Below are 19,776 nucleotides of genomic sequence, written 5' to 3'. Positions count from 1 at the left end.
ACTCAGCAATTTGCAACCCTTTACCTAAATGAGTTTAAAATCACAGCTTCAATAAACTGCTTTAGCTCCTTTGAACTCAAGGCTTACCACCCTAGCTGCTATACTTGCTTCCACCATGCTCAGGTTATAACTTTATGCTGTCTGTTACAAACCTGGTGTTTGTTGCAGGCTGCTGGGGCCCTTTTGTGGTGTGATTGACTACCACCAAATGGACCTCCCATGAAAATCCCTCTTTGAAGCACACAGGGATACCTGGGTGCATCCTAAGGATACATCCCATTAATGCCCAAAGGTGTGCAATCTGCTACACACTTCCTGAAGATGAATGGGTGATTGAAGGCTGTGATATCACAGAATCAAAGGATTCTTAAGGTTGGGAAAGACCTTCAAGATCACCAAATTCAACCATCAGCCCATCACAGCTATGCCCACAGAATCAAAAAATCATTACGGCTGGAAAAGATACTCAAGTCCAATTCCAACCCATGATCACATGCCCCCTAAACCACGTCCCTCAATGCCACATCAACCAACGTACATTGGTGTTTCCTGTTAGCATCTCTCAGCAAAACTAATACCACAACAAGGATTACACAGATGCTTTCAAATGACAATTAATTACATTGAGAGGCCTGAATTATATTCTATTATATTCAGAAATAGCTATGAGCTATTTCTACTGTACGCTGCCTTTGATCTCTACAAAAGTTTGAGGAGTCTCTGACAAGCAATCTGCATCTCCAGACTTTCTTATATGAGTAGCTGAACATCTCCTAGCAAACTCCAAAGCTTTGCAGCCTACAGCTGCTTGCATGAGTGAAGATCTGCAGAATCAGGCCCTTCTTGGCCTCTGCTCCCTGCTTAATTTTCTGTTATTTGTTTAGCTCCTGTGCAACAGAGGTTTCCTTAGCAACTGCTGTATCCTTTTACAAGTCATTGTTAATGACACACATTGACGTCGGCTGTGTACGGGGATGCTAAAAAGGATGGCACCCAATAAAAAATAACCTTTGTGATTACCCAGTTTCCTTAAGTAAACACCACTATTATCCACCAGGAACTTGCTAGAGGCACTTCTCTTTTGAACAATAATGTATGTTGCCTTTAGCATTACCAATGGGAGCCTTTTTAAAGCTCGCAAAGGTCAATAGGAAAATCTCTCGTCCTTTTCTCTTTGTGCCTAATGCCAACACTTACTGGCATATGTCTGGCCAGGAGAGAGGCAATTGCTCTCTAGGCTGTCTTGCCTCTAAAGACTGAGATCCAATTTCCTGCACAGAGAAAACACCACTTTGTTGTTAAGTGATGGGAGGTGGCAGAGAACTGGGCCCTGTTCTCAGCTTTCCTCACAAGCTCCCCACGTGATGCTCTACAAACCACTCAAACTACAAACCAAAGGGCATTGGCTACTCCTTGTTATGTGCGAAACCAGACGTTCATTGCTTCTACAGATTCCACTATTGAGGAAGCTGTAAAGAAGGGACCAGCTGCAGAATAAGTCAACAGTAAATTTCTTTCACTGGCTATGTTCCTCCACAATCGTCTGGTACCAAAGACAGAACGAGACTCAATGAACTAATTTTATTACGGAGCTCATTAATAATTTTCCAAAGATATTGGCCAAAGGAAAAGATAATTCAGAGCCACTGTCCAGCATGGCATTAATAGGAACACATGCCTGTAGCTGATTCCTGTTGGAGAATTGTGTAGAGCAGTTGGTGTTGCATTGATACGGCCAGTAGAAGACTCTTCCTGGTACTGGAGAGAGCTGGTTTACAGCCCGCCTGTGTATCTGTTATTCTGTCTAGAACGTAGACATGCTCTTAAATGGAATTTGGAGGTCTTCCCATGGAAAGTTATGACTTTGCATCAAAAACTGATTATTTTTCAATTTGTGATTACTCCTTTTTTACAAGAAGTTGACAGTAGTTGCTTGCAGATAAAACTGGATTCGCTGTTTTCTGGTGGAAATATGAAAAATTTGAGGCAAACATGCTTTCCGTGAATGTTTTCAATTTAGTTGAAAAACTCAACTTTCTGTAAGAAAATGAGAGAAGATAGTTTCAAAAGAATTTTCTACCAGTCCTGAAGCCTAGACTTTTCTGGTTTAGCACATTAAATGGGTGGGGTACAGCTGCTGGATGGGAAACCAGATCCAGCTTGGGAGACCAGGCTGTGCCTCTCTTTGCACCTTCCCCTCTACATTTAGGGGTGCACAGACCCGGGGTTTGATTCTGGCTTATCTCAGTAAGGCTTGGATACATCACGAAGGTGACATAAGGAGAAACAGACCCTGAATTATCATCTGATCTTAGAATCTCACAAGTACCCCTTGTGATTAATGGCTGAAGCCATTCAGAACGAACACTGTTTGCCCATTTTAAGTTCTTGAATACCAAAGGGTTGGTAGGATGGGGATCTGGGCAACCTGATCTAGTGGATCCAACCCTGCCTATGGCACAGGGTTGGAACTAGCTGGTCTTCAAGGTCTCTTCCCACCTAAGCCATTCTATGACTCTGAATTTACAGTTCTGTGATACTAAAACTGGAGGACAGTGACTGTAAGCTCCAAATGAGAGCAGTGTTCTTGAACAAAATTTATTAGTATAATTGGTTTCTATCTTTGACTGCAATTATGAGTGCTAATCGCCAGTAAAATAGTGACCAGTACCCCCTTCTGATTCTTACCTGCTCAGTATACAGTTTTTGCATTTTTCAATTACTTTTTGAATGTGACAAAAAATGTTTAAAGAATCCAATAGATTTTACTGGCTTGGAAGGAACTGTACGGGCCAAACCACTTATTTTTAGGCAGCTCCTTTCTAAAACAGAGGATAAATTGGTCTGGACAAGTTGATCTACACTTGCACAGCAGGTAATGATTCCTTTCAAATGCTGAAGAAATGAAGAAAAGTCTAGAATTTGGAGGAGAAACATACCATAATCCTACTATTTACTTTTATTTTCCTCTTTTTTTTCCCAGACTTCTTTCTTTTTTCCTTGCCCCGCAGAGAACAGACCTAAGTTCCACTTGCACTTTTGCTTCATGACGTTGCATGTGGCCTTTCACCGCTCTCTGCCTTCGTTTCCCATGTATGAAGTGGGGATATTCATAGAAGCAGAGCCAGAAGGGAACTCAAGGTCACTGTTACTGCCCTCTTCAAAGACAGGAGTGGTTTTGCCCATGTCATTTCTAAAAGCAGTTTGTTAGTCCTGCTCCTAAGGACTTCTCAGGCTGGAAATTATCCTTGGAAAGCTTTACATTCTTTGTAAGGTTACACGAAGTCTAAGCTCTCAAAAACCTTGCTTTGTTATTGCTAGGATGTTTTCCCAAGAATTTAACCTGAGTTTCTCTTGCTGTGTGTCCACCTGTCTGTTCTTACCTTGAGCACTGTGGCCCTGGAGAACAAAGCTTTGTAGCAGTGATTTGTTTAAAGACTTTAAATGCAGTATCAAACAATCTGAAACCCACTTGTAGGAAGTATTATCTAAGATGCATCATTGCTATTACTTGTTTTTCACCAAAGCAGGCTATCCATACAAACATGGAAGGGATACACAAGCAAACAACATGCCTAACCAAAGGGATTTGAGTGCACAGCTCCCAGACCTGGAAAACAAAACCCATTTAGAGTCAAAACAGGATGTGATTAGAGACTGATGGCATCTCTATGACCACAGACTTAATTGAACCTTTCGTTCTCACTGTGGAGCAAAGCTGCCCATGATGATGAATTCTGCTTTCTTCTACCCTACAGCACAATTGCAATTTTGGAGCAGGTAGGTTCATGCCTTGTTGTTCATCTGTGGCAGAAAATACACTTGCCAGGCTTATGAACACTGAGCGTGGACAATTCCCACTCTGCGAGGCAGCAATTTGCACGAGTAAAGTGATTCTGTACGGTATGAAGCAAGGGAGAAGCTCTTTAAGAGAAAAACTGCTACCAAAATACACGATGCTTTGAGTGGACTACAACTAACCTTGCAGAATTCTCTCTCTTCTTGCTTTCTTATTGAAAACGAGACTTGTGAAACTTAAGAAGAGGACAGTTGAATCCTTCGGGACACTTTGCTCCCTCCAAAAATGTCTATTTCATAGAAAAAAAAACAAGGATAATGAGTCCTACTGAAAACTGCAAACAGCCACTGAACTTGGGCTCAGAATGATATGAAAGAAGACCACATGGTCGTGCTTTAAAGCAGTAGATGTTCAGATCTCTTGCCAATGGATTTATGGGCAAACACTTTTCATTGTTGGAAAGTGATAAGGGAAGAAGAAAACGATGTGCTTTTCAGTCCATATAAATAAATAAGCACATAAATGTTAATAGTAACAAAGATTAGCAGTTAAACATCTAGTGAAAATCCTGCTTATGGCTTTCTGCATTAGCTACATTAGAACATATTCTATAAAATACAGACAGTGAAGATGTGCCTGGTTAATCTGCCCAAGTAATCTCATCTCTCTCCCACTAAGGGGGAGTTTATGAGAAGTTTCTCTGGATTATTAGAGAAGACATTTAAAAGGATGTATAAAAAGTCTATTAGAAAAGTCAGCGTTTAGTTGCAATAATAAACATGACTTTAGGGAAGGGGGGATAGTCATAAAAATGTTTAGCCAAAATAATGGCTGACAACGCATGTGTATGGGGGGAAGCAGGGGTAAACATCCATTACTGTATTTGTTATTTGGAGAGGTTAGCTGGAACAGCTTCAGGCTGAGAGATTTGAAAAGGCAAGATTCCTCCTCAGCAGGATGTTTATAACAACTCCGGGCTGACGACTGCATCTTTTGCCCATCCCTCCATCTGCATAGAGCCATGCTTTGTCCTCTGTCCCCACCACTGCGTCACCCCACTGCTCCGTTGCTGCATCATCCCTCAGGCTTTGTCCTCTTCTCCTTACTCAACGTCTAATTAAAGGCTTGTGTCTTCTTGCAGCACACAGCTGGATGGCCCCCCTGCTTTCAGCTACCTGTCGGTGTGTCTGAAATTCCAAACCCTGCAGCTCTGAGCCACTTGGACTACCCCTGCACCTTGCACTTTCTCCTCTTTCTTCCCTCCTCCTCTTCCAATGCCCCCATTACTGTATTCAGCTTTGACCCCCCTTCACCTCCTGTAATCCTACAGGGATCCCTATAGGATATTCCTGCATCCTTCTATACTCCATTCTCTCTGGGTTTTCCCTCTCCAACTCCGCATCCTGCTGCACATTCACACCCTGCTGCAGCCTCCCCTTCCCTTCATCCCTTCACCCCCCTCTGCCTCCCACTCCACCACGCAAACACCGCAGCCCTGTGTCCAAAACAGATCGATATGAGGGGACAGCAATCCCACTCAAACAGAATAACCCGAGCAGACGTCCCAGCTGACTGCTGAGAAAGTGCATCCATGCTGTTGACTCAGCCCACACCCCCGCCCTGCTCCTTCCTGGGGGCCTGGGAGCCGGCGTTGGGGGGGGGGGGGGGGGGGGGGGAACGTGCTGGCCTGCAGCCATGCCACCAACTTGTTTGAATTAAAGTCTCATGCATTGACTTTGGTTATTCCACTCCTGCCCCCCCCCCCCCGGAGTGGGGGGGGAAGGGAAGGGGGAGGATGCACACAAAAAGGCAGCAGTGCTTTGCTTTTCTAAGCCTTTGCTTTGCCGTGCGGCTTTTTTGTTTGTTTGTTTGTTTCTTGTTTCTTGTTTATTTTTTTTCTTTTCTTTTCTCTGTCGTTTTAAAGTCGTGTTTTAAAGAAGGGCTTCACGCTGTCACTGGGGAGCTGGCAAGGCTCCTGAGCAGGGAGGCAGGATGGGAAGAAGACAGCATTGGAAAGGGAAGAAAAGGGCTCTGATTCACAGAGCAGGTCCGTGACTCAAAGCACTCCTGCCCTCTGAAAGGGCAAGCTTTTACAATGTTATCATTACTACAGATGAAGCAAGCAAGGAAATCACTGCTGTGATAAAGATGGGAAAGAAGAGAAGAGCTCAGGCAGCCCAGCAGCACCTCCAGCAAAACTCCCTCAGCCCCTTGTCCAGAGGTCTGTGACCCCAAATATATGGGCTATGGGCCATCCCTATAGCCTGAGACTTTCCCCTAGCCCTTGGCTCCTTCTGCAATCAAATTCCAGCACTCCAACAGCCACTATGGGAGGAGAGGAGCAACCTGGTATATTTGCTCTTGACATCAGTGTTTTGCCCCTAAGAAATGCTTCTGGAGGCAGTCACCCTGGAGGCATGCAAAGCCGGGTTGGATGGGATCCTGGGCAGCCTGATCTGGTGGCTGGCAACACTGCCCATGGCAGTGGGGTTGGAACTGGATGGTCTTTAAGGTCCCCTCCAACCTAAGCCACTCTGTGATCCTATGATTCTTCAACACTCTGCTCATGGACCTTGTGATTTGGGAGCTCAATAAATATGAGCATGTTAATGCGTGATTAAATCAAGCTGCAGGGCTGAAGAGGCAGTGAAGAGGGAGATTCTGAACAATGCGCCGGTTGATTGATGCTGTGATGAAGTGGGAAGATGGAAGACAATTTTTCTCGCATGGGCCAATTTGCAACAAGCGGAAGTTGTGAGCATTTTTCATGGAGAGAAGAAATCATCTGCAATCATTCTGGCGAATCACAGAGGACCTGCAGAGATGCCAATGCAAGCTGTCCTACCTACAGACGTCCATCTGTAATTTAGTCCTATCTGTTCAGTGCTAAAGGGAACAGGTTCGTGTCCTCTCACAATTTAGACTTCTATTGGCACTGTCTGCATTTTTGAGGTCTTCTAACCCAAGCCATTCTATGATTCTATGATCTACGTGGATGCTAGGAAGTGTTGTTGAAAACCCAACGTTGAATAGCAGAGGGTTTCTCTATCAGGCTGATTTTTGTCCTAAAGCATCATTAGAAAAAGAAAGGAATGTGAAGAGCATATCCTACAAGCAAATAGGGCTTCATCCAGAGCAGTTCACATGCAAAGACGTTCAGCGTCAGAAACTGATGTACCAGAAACAGTCTGCTTTGAAAACACGTCACAGTTCCGTGCCATAGATTAGAAATTATGGTCTGAAAACATCATACAAATAAGAAAACAAACAGGAAGGTTTTTGTCTCCTCTAAAACCGTGCCTTGAAATTTCACTCGAGTAGTTTAACTATGTTATTTCATTTGCTTTTACTTCAATGAGCTTTTAATGCAGTTTTAAGGAAGTGTATTATCCTTATCCTAAATGTCTGTAATGGGTTTGCAGAAAAATGCTTGAGATTTCTGATTACTTATGCATATAATTACCGGTCTTAGAGAAAATTGGGAGTTTAGTTCCTTTGTAAGACAGTAACATGCAAAAGGGGGGAAAAAAGTAAGGGAAAGCAGAAATCATTTGGAATTAATTAAAGTCTGGCACAACGCAAAATATTCCATAAAATTAACCTGGGAACTGAAACAGCAACTACTGATCTGCAATGTTACTGAACCTGAAAATCAAGTTTGCTTACGAACCACTGTAAAATTCCACCGCCTTCATCATCAGATGTTATTTACATGGAAAAAAAAAAAAAGGATATTACGGTGGTTTGGTCGTCAAGCTGCACGTCTGAAGTTCTAAGCTCTGGCTCCTGAGTCACTTCCAGTTACTTCTCCCCTCTGTTCCCCAACATCCCTCTACAATAAATGACGACAACCACAGTATTTGTTTGAACTTCTCTGCGGAACCTGAAATGCCTTTCTGCAGCACAATGGCTCACTTGACTTCACCCAGTTTATCCCTCCAGATGCTGTGCTGTTCCTCTGACTTTCTGCACGCTGATTTTAACCCAAAACATTTAGTATGAGATGCCCAGTAGGACTCATCAAAAGCGTAAGGAGATAAGTGCTGAATGAGAAAGAAACTGCTCTTAGCTGAGGAAGCAAAAGATAACTGGGCTCCTGATAGAGGCATTTCACCTCAGAGCCTAAAATTAGTTATTAATGTGGAACTTGAGCAGCATCAGTAAAATGACTCTTCTGAGGTATGGCTGGGTGAGTATTGGGTGTAGGAGATTTAAATTCTAAGGGACATTGCACCCACAAGAAGCTAGGACCCTGAATATCATGCTGAATATTGCCCTTAGGGCTTTCTTTTTATTTTTTTTCCAGTATTTGAAGGGTATTTATTGAACATCCTTTTGACACTTTCAGTATTTTATTCCAACTTGGCACCAGGGCTACTGTGAGCAGCATCAGTGAGCCATTAATTATTATAGAAAGCTTTTTATCATAGACACTTCCTACTTCCCAGTACTTCCCTGAATTTCTGAGCAGCTTTCCTTTGGAAGAAACACGAGAAATGGGGGTTTGAGTAAAAACACTGCTTAAATCACAGAATCATAGAATCATTAAGGCTGGAAAAGACCTTTAAGACCACTAAGTCCGACCCCAGCCCACCCCACCATGCTCACTGACCACGTCCTTCAGTGCCACATCTCCACGGCTCTGGAACATCTCCAGGGATGGTGACTCTCCCACCTCCCTGGGCAGCTGTGCCAATGCATCACTACTCTTCCAGCAAAAAAACTTTTTCCTAATATCCAACCTGATCCTCGCCTGGTGCAAGTTGAGGCCATTCCCTCTCATCCTATAGAAACACCCTCTGCCATCTGTTTGAAGATAATGGCCAGTGAAAGGACTAATCAAGAAATCCAATAGTGAGCAACTTAACAAGACCTGTGTGTGTCCAAAAGCTTGCTCTATCTTTGAGGACTCACAGCGAGGTCCGACTGAGTCTAAAATGTCCCATAAACATCCCAGCCCTCTATTGCTTTGTGAAAGTTCTCTATGTACTTCAGTATTTAGTCAGGATTCAGGCACACAGTTTTACTGTGTGTTTGCCTAGTGCTGTCCCACTGCAGTACTGGGCCTTGTTAGCATCACTGCAATAAAACTAAATAATTAGTAAAGCCTGTAATAATGGAAAAACATCATTCAAAACAGCCTCCAAACAAGACTGTGGTTGAGCAGTTCAGACCCTCCAGTTGTCTCATGTACACCGCAGAGTCTGGTGACTGGAGCCAGATTTATTAGCCTTCGAATGACAGTTTGTAAGTGAATGTGGTTAAAAGCAAGAACCCATTGTGATGAGCGCTGCAGGCTTGGGGAAGACGACCTATGAATCACTTTGTAGGAAGTCCAGAGTGGCTCCATACTAAAAATGTATATTGAAGCAGTTAAACAGAAGGTTGATTGTCCAGGTTGGTTTGATTCCAAGGGTTTCATAATGAATTCAAGCCTGAGGTTCCCCTGTTACCTGTTAACATGAATGATAGCTTTGATGGATAAGTAGAGGTGGCTGAGTGCCTTGCATGGAACAGTTTGCAATGGGCTGTGCAGACAGCGGGTCGAAAGTGTGGTTAGAGTCCTGCGGTCTTTATTCAGGCAACATTCAACAATCATGCTGCCATTAATAATATTTGGGCTTCTTTTTTTTCCAACAGGCTGAAAAAACCTGACTACTTCTACATCCCTCACATTCTGTCCCCACTCAAATTTTGTTGCTCTCCAAGCCCCATAACCTGAGTTGACCGAAAACCCATTTGAGACTCCAAACTTACACTTTATGGAGGTATATGCACCTATTTCCTCTGATCTTCAGTTTTAAAGTGTTGGGTTGGGACTTGGGGAATTTGGGTTGTCACCCTAGCTGTACACATTTTTTGGGAAGCCACTTCCTTATCCTCTGCCTGTTTTTCTATTTGCGGAAAGGAACTAATAATTCTTCCTCTGTCACACTGTTTCCCTGGCCTATTTAGGCTCCTTGGAGAAGAGTCAGTCTCTCACAAATTGTTTATGCAGTGTCTAGTGCAAGGGAGCCAAGATCTTGACTGGGACCTATAGAGTCTACCATAAATATATACAACCAGCTTCCTCCAACTACACGACACAGCTGCTCTCTAAGGGTTTAACCTTCAACTTTTATTCTGGCAACCGAAACCATGGACAAACGTATGCAAATAAACTTGTTATTTCCAATGAAATTTGACATCCTCAAACATCCTACGGCCACCATATGCATTTTATTGAAAGACAGCTGCTATTAGTTCAGCTTTTTTGCCTCATCCCTGAGAAAAAGGCATATTGACTTAATCTATGGGTTATGAAAAAAATGCTCCCATCAGTTCATAAGTTTACAGAAAAGAAAGAAAAAGTGAGTTTATATAGAACTAATATTTGAGCTACGTGGCAGCTGCAGTATATGGAAATGCAGACAACAGGCAAATATATTTACAGGAGCAAATATACCTCCAGCTAAAAAAAAAATGCGTGTACTTTTTATGCTTGACTGCAAAGACAGAGATAGGCATCTACATGTATACAAATACAGAAATAGAAGGATAGAGACATAATAACATGCATATATTTGTGGATATATCTGTCAAGGTTATACACCTGCATTTTTGTATGAAAATTGCAGTCCTCTTCAAACCTAAAGCTCTACACAGTTCAGTACACAGTAAGAAGTAGATTGTTGCTTTGTTTTGGAAGGGGGGGCTGAACATGAAAGGACGTGTTTCCTTGCATGTTCCTCATGCCACATGAGCAGCCAACAATGACAGTCAACAACGTGTCCAAGTTGTTACTTGAGATATTTTCTAAACCACAAAATAAGTGGATTACTAACCAAAAAATCACAACTACTGCCAAAGGACATTTATAAAAGAACACAAATTAAAAAAAAAATAAATTAACCAATGGGGGAAAAAAAAAATAAAGAGAAGAATACAATAAGTGGAGAGAGAAAGAGGAGAGAGAGGCTACTCTGGTGGGTAAACTAAGGTGTCAGGAAGAATAGTTTTTTCTTTCCTGCTCTGCCAGAGAATTCACAAACCAAGTCAGCTATACCCGCCAGAGCTTTTTGCAATCTCTCAAACAGGGACAGGAGAACTCTGCAAGCTCACAGCTGATTTAGGTCTTAACTTGGTTGAAGCAAACTGAACCTTGCAATCTAGATAGTAAACTCTTTGACCACTTCGTGTTTGAGCAATGCCCAGGAAGGCAAGGTTGTAGAGGTATTTCTGACTTATAATTATCAAGATAGAGAAAAAAGGGGTAACATTGATTCCTGGTTACATAACGCCATTACTGCATAATGAGTGCTGGTTGAAATGGATTCTGTTCTTTTTTGCCAATAGAGCTCTCCTGGTTCCTACCAAGAGCAGTCCATTCCTTCATTAGTAGTAGCTCTGATCTTATTTTCAGTGTAACAGCTAATCAGTGCGAGTGAATCACAGTACAGCTGGTTGTATTGTAATAGCTATTGGGAAATATTTCATATGCAGGTTATGGTTCATTGCCTATACTTTAAAGAATTTTGATTAACTTGGCCTCCAAAGTTTCTTCAAGTTGATTCCTTACATAGTTCATATTAGTTTAACCATGAAATATAAAATATGGCCATATGTGTTGTTCAGAAAAATTGTTCAGTGAATACCTCATGTGCCCCTCTACCAGTTGGATTTGGTTGGGATGTCAGTCAGAACTGCTAAACCAGAGTGACTCTATTGGGCCAACAGTGACGCTCGCACAATGTTGCTCTTCCTTGGATTTCTATGACTTCCATGCTGTGATGCAGATTTGATGATCTAAAAGGCCGTCCGTTTCTCGTCTTTGACATCTATGATCCTCTGACATTTAAACAAAAGGCGATCGTCCCACGGCTTCAGTTATGAACAACTGGAACACAGCCATTCACAATATTACCCTCATCTTTCCACTGACGCGGTGAGGACTGACTGCATGCTTCAAAGGAGTGTTTAAGCAGGATAAGTCCATAGTGCTGATCAGTAAAACTGAGCTACAGCTTCACAGAAAGGCTAACACGAGAGTTGCATAGTTGCTTAATCTACAGCTTGTGGTTGATAACCATTAGGGCTGACTGCAGACTGTTAAAAATGGTTTGTTAAAAAACAAGAATCTTAATGGGAAATGGTCACCTAGGGAAAAATTCCCCTTTCTAAACAAGTCCAGAAAAGCAGGTCATTATTTACAGTAAATTGCACTTTAATGTCATTATGGGCAAAGCACTTTATCTGAGGCAAGAAGGGACGAGGGGGGCTCTCAAAATACCTCCCAGAGTAGAACATTAAAACTCACCTAAATAAAGAAAAGATACAGACCTTCCAAAATTACTTGAGCAAAGTCTTAAGCAAATTATTCAGTGCTCAACTTTTAGAAGAGGAAAGAACTTCTCCAGCTCTAAAACCCTTCCAGAACCCAACAATTGTCTTTTGTTTCTGTTCTACCACCAGCAATACTGCCCAAATGATCAATAAGTTCCTGTAGTGGCTGTGCCACCAGTGTTGCAGAGGGTGAGATGGTGTAGATAGACTCCATAGATCCTATTCCTCTTGTAATGATTCATGTGTGGGTTATCCAGCTATGAGCTAAGCCTGGTAACTGTTCTCTCCCTCCCTTATCCCAAGAGATCTGCTATGCCAGTGATTACTGCTGTTCTGAATTTCAATTCCTCTCAAAAGAGAACAAAAGATGTACTGGGGGACTTACATAAAAGAAGAAATATACTGTCATCATCAAACAATTAAGAATAATAAAAAAGGTCATAAAAACATACACAAGGCCAACATTTCAGCTAGTGGAAGTATCAGAGCTCCAGTGGTGACACTGCTTCATAAACTTTAATGGCACAATGCAGTCATACACCATTTGAAGCTGTGGACCATGATTTGCTGATGAACAATTTATGAATAGTGGAAAAAAAAAAAGAAAACCAACCCCAAAGCCAGCCAAACCTAGCAGATACATTACTTTCAGTAGATGGTTTTCTCTGATTTATTCCCCAGCCTCTTGTTGATGAAATACTCCTTTTCAATACATTCTTATTTTCCTCTTTATTGCTCAACTGTTTCGAAGTATTGCAAAGCTCCAAGGACTGCTAAGGCTACTGGCTAGAATTATTTATTAATTTTTTCCCCAAGTCCTCAGTCATTGAACTGGCAGCTCCAGATGGCACAGACCAAATGCCATTCACTTCTCAGTGGTCTACAGGAGGTCCTACAGAAACACTATGGATTGCAAAAGGAAGATGCATGGTGTTTGACTGGTGCTCATACACTGTAGACATTAAAGGCCACTTTTCTCTACCCTTCTCTTTCCCTGTAGGATCCCTTAGGTTCATCATAGAATCACAGAATGGTTTGAGTTGGGAAGGACCCTTTAAGGCCATCTAGTCCAACTCCCTGCAATGAATAGCGGTATCTACAGCTCAGTCAGGTTGCTCAGAGCCCTATCCAGCCTGGCCTTGGGTGTATCCGAGGACACATTTACCCCTGTCCTATTTGTTCATCACTGGAACAAATAACAAAGGGTATCACCAAAGTCCTCACTGTTGGTTTTTGGGGCTCGGTGTTCCTGTTTGCTAAAAGCCAAATCTCAAGGCATCCACTCTTACACACCCATCCCACTCCCTTCCTCCACTCCCTGAACCGAGGGATTTCCATAAGTAAGAGCAAAGATATGAAGGACAGAGGACTTGAGGAGTTGGCTCTGGATGGATGGAGAATTCTTGTCTCCAGGACTGTCAGCAGTAACACGCACTCATTATTTTGATGTTGGACATTGTTCCAAGCCAAAGTGCTGCTTTCAAAGCTGAATAAAAGTTCTTTCTCATGATGAGTTTGTCCCCATTTATTTATTGCATAACCAGCCCTTGAAAAAAAAAAATCAGAAAGGTTGAGTGTGAGGCAGGCTTGTGCCGCTTACACGCATGGGATATTCCCTTTGTATTAGTCACCAAACAGATGTGACTTGTCATACAATGCGTGAAATGGCATTGGAAAAAAAAACAAAAAAACAACATTGAGAATTAACTCGTCCCCCTGATTTGAGAAGTTCCTTAGAAGTTCACTCACAAAAACACCAGATCTACCTGTTTGTCCTTTGTCATGAAGAACACAAAGGTAGAAAAGAAGCAACCAATGAATCCATTGAAATGTAGCTGTGCTTTCCCTGTAAAGCATCCGCTGGATATCATTTGGAAATCTTTGGAAAGAAGGACGAAATGGATATCATTTGGCAATTTTTGGAGAGAAGGATGAGATATTTATTTTTCTGAAGAAGTTCATGTGAACGTGTGGTTATTGTGGTTCCTTTTCTTTTGGTCTTAAAACTCTTTTGGGAGGTGGTACGTTCAATTGAGGTTTACCTTTCCATGGGTGTAGGTGACACATGTGTGCATTGTAAAAGTTATAGAAAGAGTGACCAGAGCACTATGGTTTAACAGCACATAAACTACAGCACAGGAATGGTTGATGCGTGAGACTGGTATACTTGGTACACTGCAAAAGCCATTTGCACACATTTTTTGGTGTGTGCTCAAGTTATATCTTAACATTACCTTCCAGACAGTGCATGACGTATATTGCAGCAGTGGTGTAGTTCATGATGTGGGATCCCTCCAATCTTCTTCAGGCTGAGCTTTCAGATAGATGGCTGTGATTCCTGGCAGAAGCAAAAATGACAAACAGTTCCTACTTAGTCCCATGAAATTGTTTAAATCCATAATGCAAACCAAGACCAAAACTATCTTTATTTGCAGACAACGCTGTGGAATGGAAACAGCAGGGTATTTCCCTGATATAAGACATGTGTTGGTGCTACTATTAAAAGCACCAAAAAAGTGAAATTCCATTTCCACTGATGGAAAAACACAGGAGCTGTAATAAATGCAACACAGGTCTATACAGGTCTACATAGAACAGGTTATGATACCAGGTTATGACCATTGGTGGAAGCTGTGGCTTTATTTTACATGTAAAAATAAAACAGTGCCCTGTGTTTGAGAACAGCATTAAGCACATGTGGCGACTTACTTTAGGGTAATTGCATATAAAAACTTAATAAACATCTTTTTTCAAGGTTTTTCTGATCCTTCCTCCTTCCCATTGAAAGAAGAATGCCCTGCTTGCTAGGCAGCACCCTTTTCTTTCTCAGAATTCATATAACAGACTGGCTGGGACAGCGTGCACTTAGCACGTCTCCTTCAGGTTAAAAACCTAGGAAATTTGGCTTGGGAACAGAATGGAAAACATTTCAATTATGTTTCTCTTCTGGTTTCAAATCTTGCCTTAATTTAACTCCTTTGCCTAAAAAACCACAATTTCTGAATTTTCTTATTTTAGTTTTTCAAACTGAACTTTTTTTTTTTTTGAGAACTTGAGCAATTTGCTTGAGAAATGTTCATTTCCACTAAAACAAATTCGCAAAACTCTTACTATTAATCAAAGCAAGATATTCAAAATGCTTGAAGTGCACTGCTTCAACTACCCCAATTCACCATGTTAAATCACACTGTTTTATCCCTTTTATTTTTCCCTTCAAATTCACTGAATCATAGAATTACTAAGGTTGGAAAAGGCCAATAAGAGAATCTAATCCAGCCATCCGCCCATCAAATCACCAATCTATGAGTTGCTGCTCTTTTTTTTTGTGTCAGAGAAGAAAGTAAGCATTGAAATCGAGAAGGAATGGGAAAACTGACCTGCAGAGATCATTTATTGAGGGCTGTCCCTTCTTCCTATACCCCAATATCAAGGTGTCAGTCATTTCATACACAGCTCAGTATTTACAAAAGCTTATCTGTTTATTCTAAAGAAGCTTTTTAGCTGGAGTGATCAGACAGAACATCCATCAGCTCATGGTGAGTATGTACTTTTAGTAGTTTTTAACTCAATAGCTCTAACATCTTTGACGACCATCAGTAGACCAGATTTTCTTTTTCACATCATCAGCTCCTACCAGGCAAGTTTGCTCCAGATTCCCTTAATTACCTTCTTCTGCCTTCTTGTTGTCCACTAATAATGCTCCAGCCATGTCTGTCTGGTGCCATTGCATGGCAGACTGTGGCTGTTCTGTATCACTGCAGACATTACACTTCATCCTTTGCACACAACACAGATAATGCCCTGGCCTTTCTTATTCTAGGGTGGATGGTTGGTTTAATTTCAGAGTAGATTTATACACCAGACATTAAAACCCACTGCAGATAGCTGGATGCTGCTGTTGATAATTGCCAGGTGTCCAAAGAACTGCAGAACCACAGAGTTGCCTGGAGCAAGAAGCACTAATTAGTGACTTGTGTGGGAGCCTGGATGCTTGCAAGAGCTGCAGAGGTGTAGGTTGGCATGTACAAAGCAAAAAATCCCACAGAAATGACCCTCACAGCACAGAAAACAGAGATTATTCAGTTTTCAGAGACAACACAAATGCTTTGGGCTCTGGGAACAGTCCCACCACTGTCCCTGAAGGGAGATATGAAGGCACAACTCTTCTCCTTGAGCTCACAAGGTCAATGATAGGCTTCAGTAGGTAATGTTGGCCAACGAGCTTCGGAGCTCCATTCTGCTGTGTCTGTGAATGCAGCCACAAGAAGAATTCCTCAGTAGAAAGACACTCATGGGAATGATCTATATTAACGGGGCTGCAACTAATTAGCTTTGTGACATCATTTCTTCATGTGTGCTCCTCTTCTGCGTTGTACCCAACCCACCAACCTGAGCACTGCGCTTTTTATCTAGTTGTGATAGGGGTTTTATTTTTCCTGGGAACTCGAGGAGATATTTATAAACAATAATAAAGTGGAAGAAAATATGTTTTGAAGAGCTTGGTGTTTTGTCACATGCAAATTCCTGAAGAATGTGGTGGTAAAGAATTACGTATATATGTTTGTCGACATCCACTGACTTCAAAGCAATTCACAATTAACTTAGTTCAACTTTCCAGCAACTGGTCTATACTCGCTGGCTTTTCTTAAATTTGTTTGGGAAATTGCAATCTATTCTTTGTGGTTATGTTTGCATTTAAGCTCTTTTCTTCCACTGGCACTAATTAGTACCTTGCTCATTAGTCCCAGATGAGACAGAATTAAAAAAAAAAAAAAAAGGAAGGAAGGAAAAAGAAAACTGAAGTCTTAGTTTAACATCACCATATTCCAAATTTATGGTGTAAGGCTTCTTGCTACCCTTTGGGTTTCTACTGCATTGTGTATTAACATCCCTTATGTCTCGGTAACTGGATAGTGAAGAGAATCTGGGAAGGACTGGAATTCACAGTCAACAGAGCATCATATGGGTGAATCAGATTCAATTTTCAAGCCTGAAGGTCACCTCTGGAGCATGCTATTAGGCCATGACAGCAAACCATTCATTCTACTCTTTGCAGAAGTAGGTAACTCTGGTCACACTCTGGTCACAGCATTTAGTACAGCAGTCACCCTTATCTCCTAGTTCATTTCTGTGACTCATAAGCTACCATTTTAAAGGACTATCCAAACTTTCCAGCCCTACCCCTGTAGCTAAGCCAATCAGGTATATGATCAACTTGGAGCAGACCCATATCTCTAGATACAGCTGATGCAAAACAATTCACCAGTGGATGAAGGTGGAGAGCAGCCTGGTCCCTTCTCAGCATGGTTGGAGAGGGCAACAAAATGCTGCCAGGCACCATTAGCTTCCTAGGAGCATAATTTTGAGCAGCTCCCAGGCTATTTTAACTACATGCACACACCAGACCTGAGAGCATTAAGTTTTGAGTGGCAATGAGGTGACATTGGACACGATGATCCCTATGGGTCCTTCCAAGTTGGGATATTCTATGATCCTATGATATTGGGCTCAGGTAAACCCATGTAGTTTGGTTCTGGACTGTATTTCTTTTAAAAATAGGAAGAGGTTACAAAATATAACAATCACAAAAGCCTCTTTTCCTCCCAGCCCCACTTCTGGTATGAATAATTGTGTGGCAAGATTAGTGGGTGAAGTATTACAAGATGACGTTGCTGTCGACCATGATTATAAACAACAACAGAAAAGAAATGTAAGAGCTCTTGGTTAATTTTTCCCATTATAAAACCACTTGGTATTTCAAATGAATCTGCCAGGGAAACGCTTGTTTTAAAGTTCCTCTGATGGAGCTGCAAATCATCTTATTTGTAAATATTGGTTATTGGTGGTGGGAAGGGGATGATGCAGAGCAGGGAGTGATGGTGTTTACTTTGTGTGATGCAAATCCAGCCTGGTTGGGGCCCCAGGCTGACACACTGTCCCCTTACATCAGCTGCATGACGCCCACTGGGGCAGGGTCCCAATGGGAGGAAGGATGCCAGCTCCAGGCTGTGTTATGACTGCAATTCCCAAGCACTGGCGTATACAAGGCTGCAATGGTGGCTGTGTGAATTTGCTGCTCGCTATTGTTTAACAGAAAGAAAACACGTAAGAACACTCTGGGAATATTTAATCCCAAGAGGGGGGAAGGCATAGGACTGTGTATTTATTTGTTTTAGATTTTTAGAAAATGCCAATGGTAAAAAACATCTGGATTGTTGAATAGAGAGAGTCAGGCGCAGACAGAATTGGGCCTGAGATACCAGCCATTCTTACAGCCCGCAGAGAAATGGGCATTGAGAATCTGATCCACAAACAACAATTAACAAAGGACGTAGGCCAACATGACCTAGAGCCAGCTGATCTGCTTTGGAAGACACATGGCTGATGCTCTATTACACTACCTGTACTTAGGGACATGATTTAGTGGGCAATATTGGCAGTAGATAAGACAGTTGAAATGCATATCTTAGAGGTCTTATCCAACCTTAACAGTTCTATGATTCTATGATTCAATACTTCTTAACACTCTATGGAGTATACGATCTCTAAACTGGATAGCAATTTCATTCTATAGTTGCATCCAGAGGCAATAACATAGAAGAAGCTTGGAGGAATTTATTGTATCTCCAGTACTTTAGCCAAACAATTTGTGGGTCCATAGCACAAAAGGGAGCGAAGGGTCATTTTGATATGGTCAAAATGAAATTCTACGTGCATTAAATTCAAACCTGCATTGAGGTGTTTAAGGATACAGAAGGGGATGTTCTGCTTGGGAACACAAGAACTCAGTCTGCCAGAAACAAGATCCTATTTGTCTGCATTCAAGGTCAGGATTCAAAAAGGAGCAATTCCAAGCAACAGACACGGCAAGATGTTCATCCCAGACAACGGGATGTTTTCTTTTCTCTTCTCTTGATGATGTATTCTGCATCAAAAAGGGCTGGGGTATTTAATCACTGCCTTCCAGTAATACTGGCTAATAAAGCTCCTTAATTACTAGGCAATGGGAAAAAGTCAGGAGGACCTTGAGGTTTCAGGCTCAGACCAGACTCAGAAACTGAACAAGAATTAAAACCAAAGGCAGTTAAGGAAATGGGCCAAGGCCCATTTGTTAACTGTCACTAGAATGGACTACGCTCTATGGGTGCAATTATTATCTTTGCAGAGGGTCAACAGAGAAATCTATTGAAACCACATCTAATTCTCAACATACAGGGTCATACAGTCCTTATATGCCCTTCATGGGCAAAAAGCAGATGGGTAAAGTGTAAATATAAGTTCCAGAGGAATAAATGGGTTCTGCAGGTTTCAAACCCTGGGAGCCTTCCACTGAGGTGTCTGGTTTTTGTATTCAGGCCTGCTTGGATCACATGCCCACAGCTCATTAGCTGCTTTGTGGTTCCAGTTAAAAAGCATAGTATTTTATTTCGAGAACAAAATATAAAATTAGCAATGCTGTACAAAAGAAAATATCTCAAATTGGACCTCTGTCCTTGCTGTCCTATCTGTAAAGAGAATGCTAGCTTTTGCAAACTCAAATCAAGCACTAATAAAGGAGGGAAGTCCCTTTTATCCTCAATCCAGGCAACTGGACAAATTAAAAAAAAAGCAGATCTTCTCACAGCTTTGTTTTAAGGATCTAAAGCTTCAGACAC

General features: G+C 41.8%; 1 protein-coding gene across 1 annotated transcript in view; it reads right to left on the bottom strand.

The window, feature by feature from the left end:
• The window catches only part of STC1 (stanniocalcin 1), a 77,996-nt gene that overhangs the window by 42,009 nt on the left and 16,211 nt on the right, over positions 1–19,776 (bottom strand). Inside the window, exon 2 of the mRNA XM_046903400.1 lies at positions 14,356–14,459. The gene's annotated coding sequence lies outside the window, so the exon portion shown is untranslated. The remainder of the gene's footprint in view (positions 1–14,355; positions 14,460–19,776) is intronic.

Source organism: Gallus gallus, chromosome 22 (genome assembly GCF_016699485.2).
Source record: "Gallus gallus isolate bGalGal1 chromosome 22, bGalGal1.mat.broiler.GRCg7b, whole genome shotgun sequence".
NCBI lineage: Eukaryota > Metazoa > Chordata > Aves > Galliformes > Phasianidae > Gallus > Gallus gallus.
The sequence above is the reverse complement of the archived record's forward strand: the minus strand, read 5'-3'. Positions and strand labels throughout refer to the sequence as shown.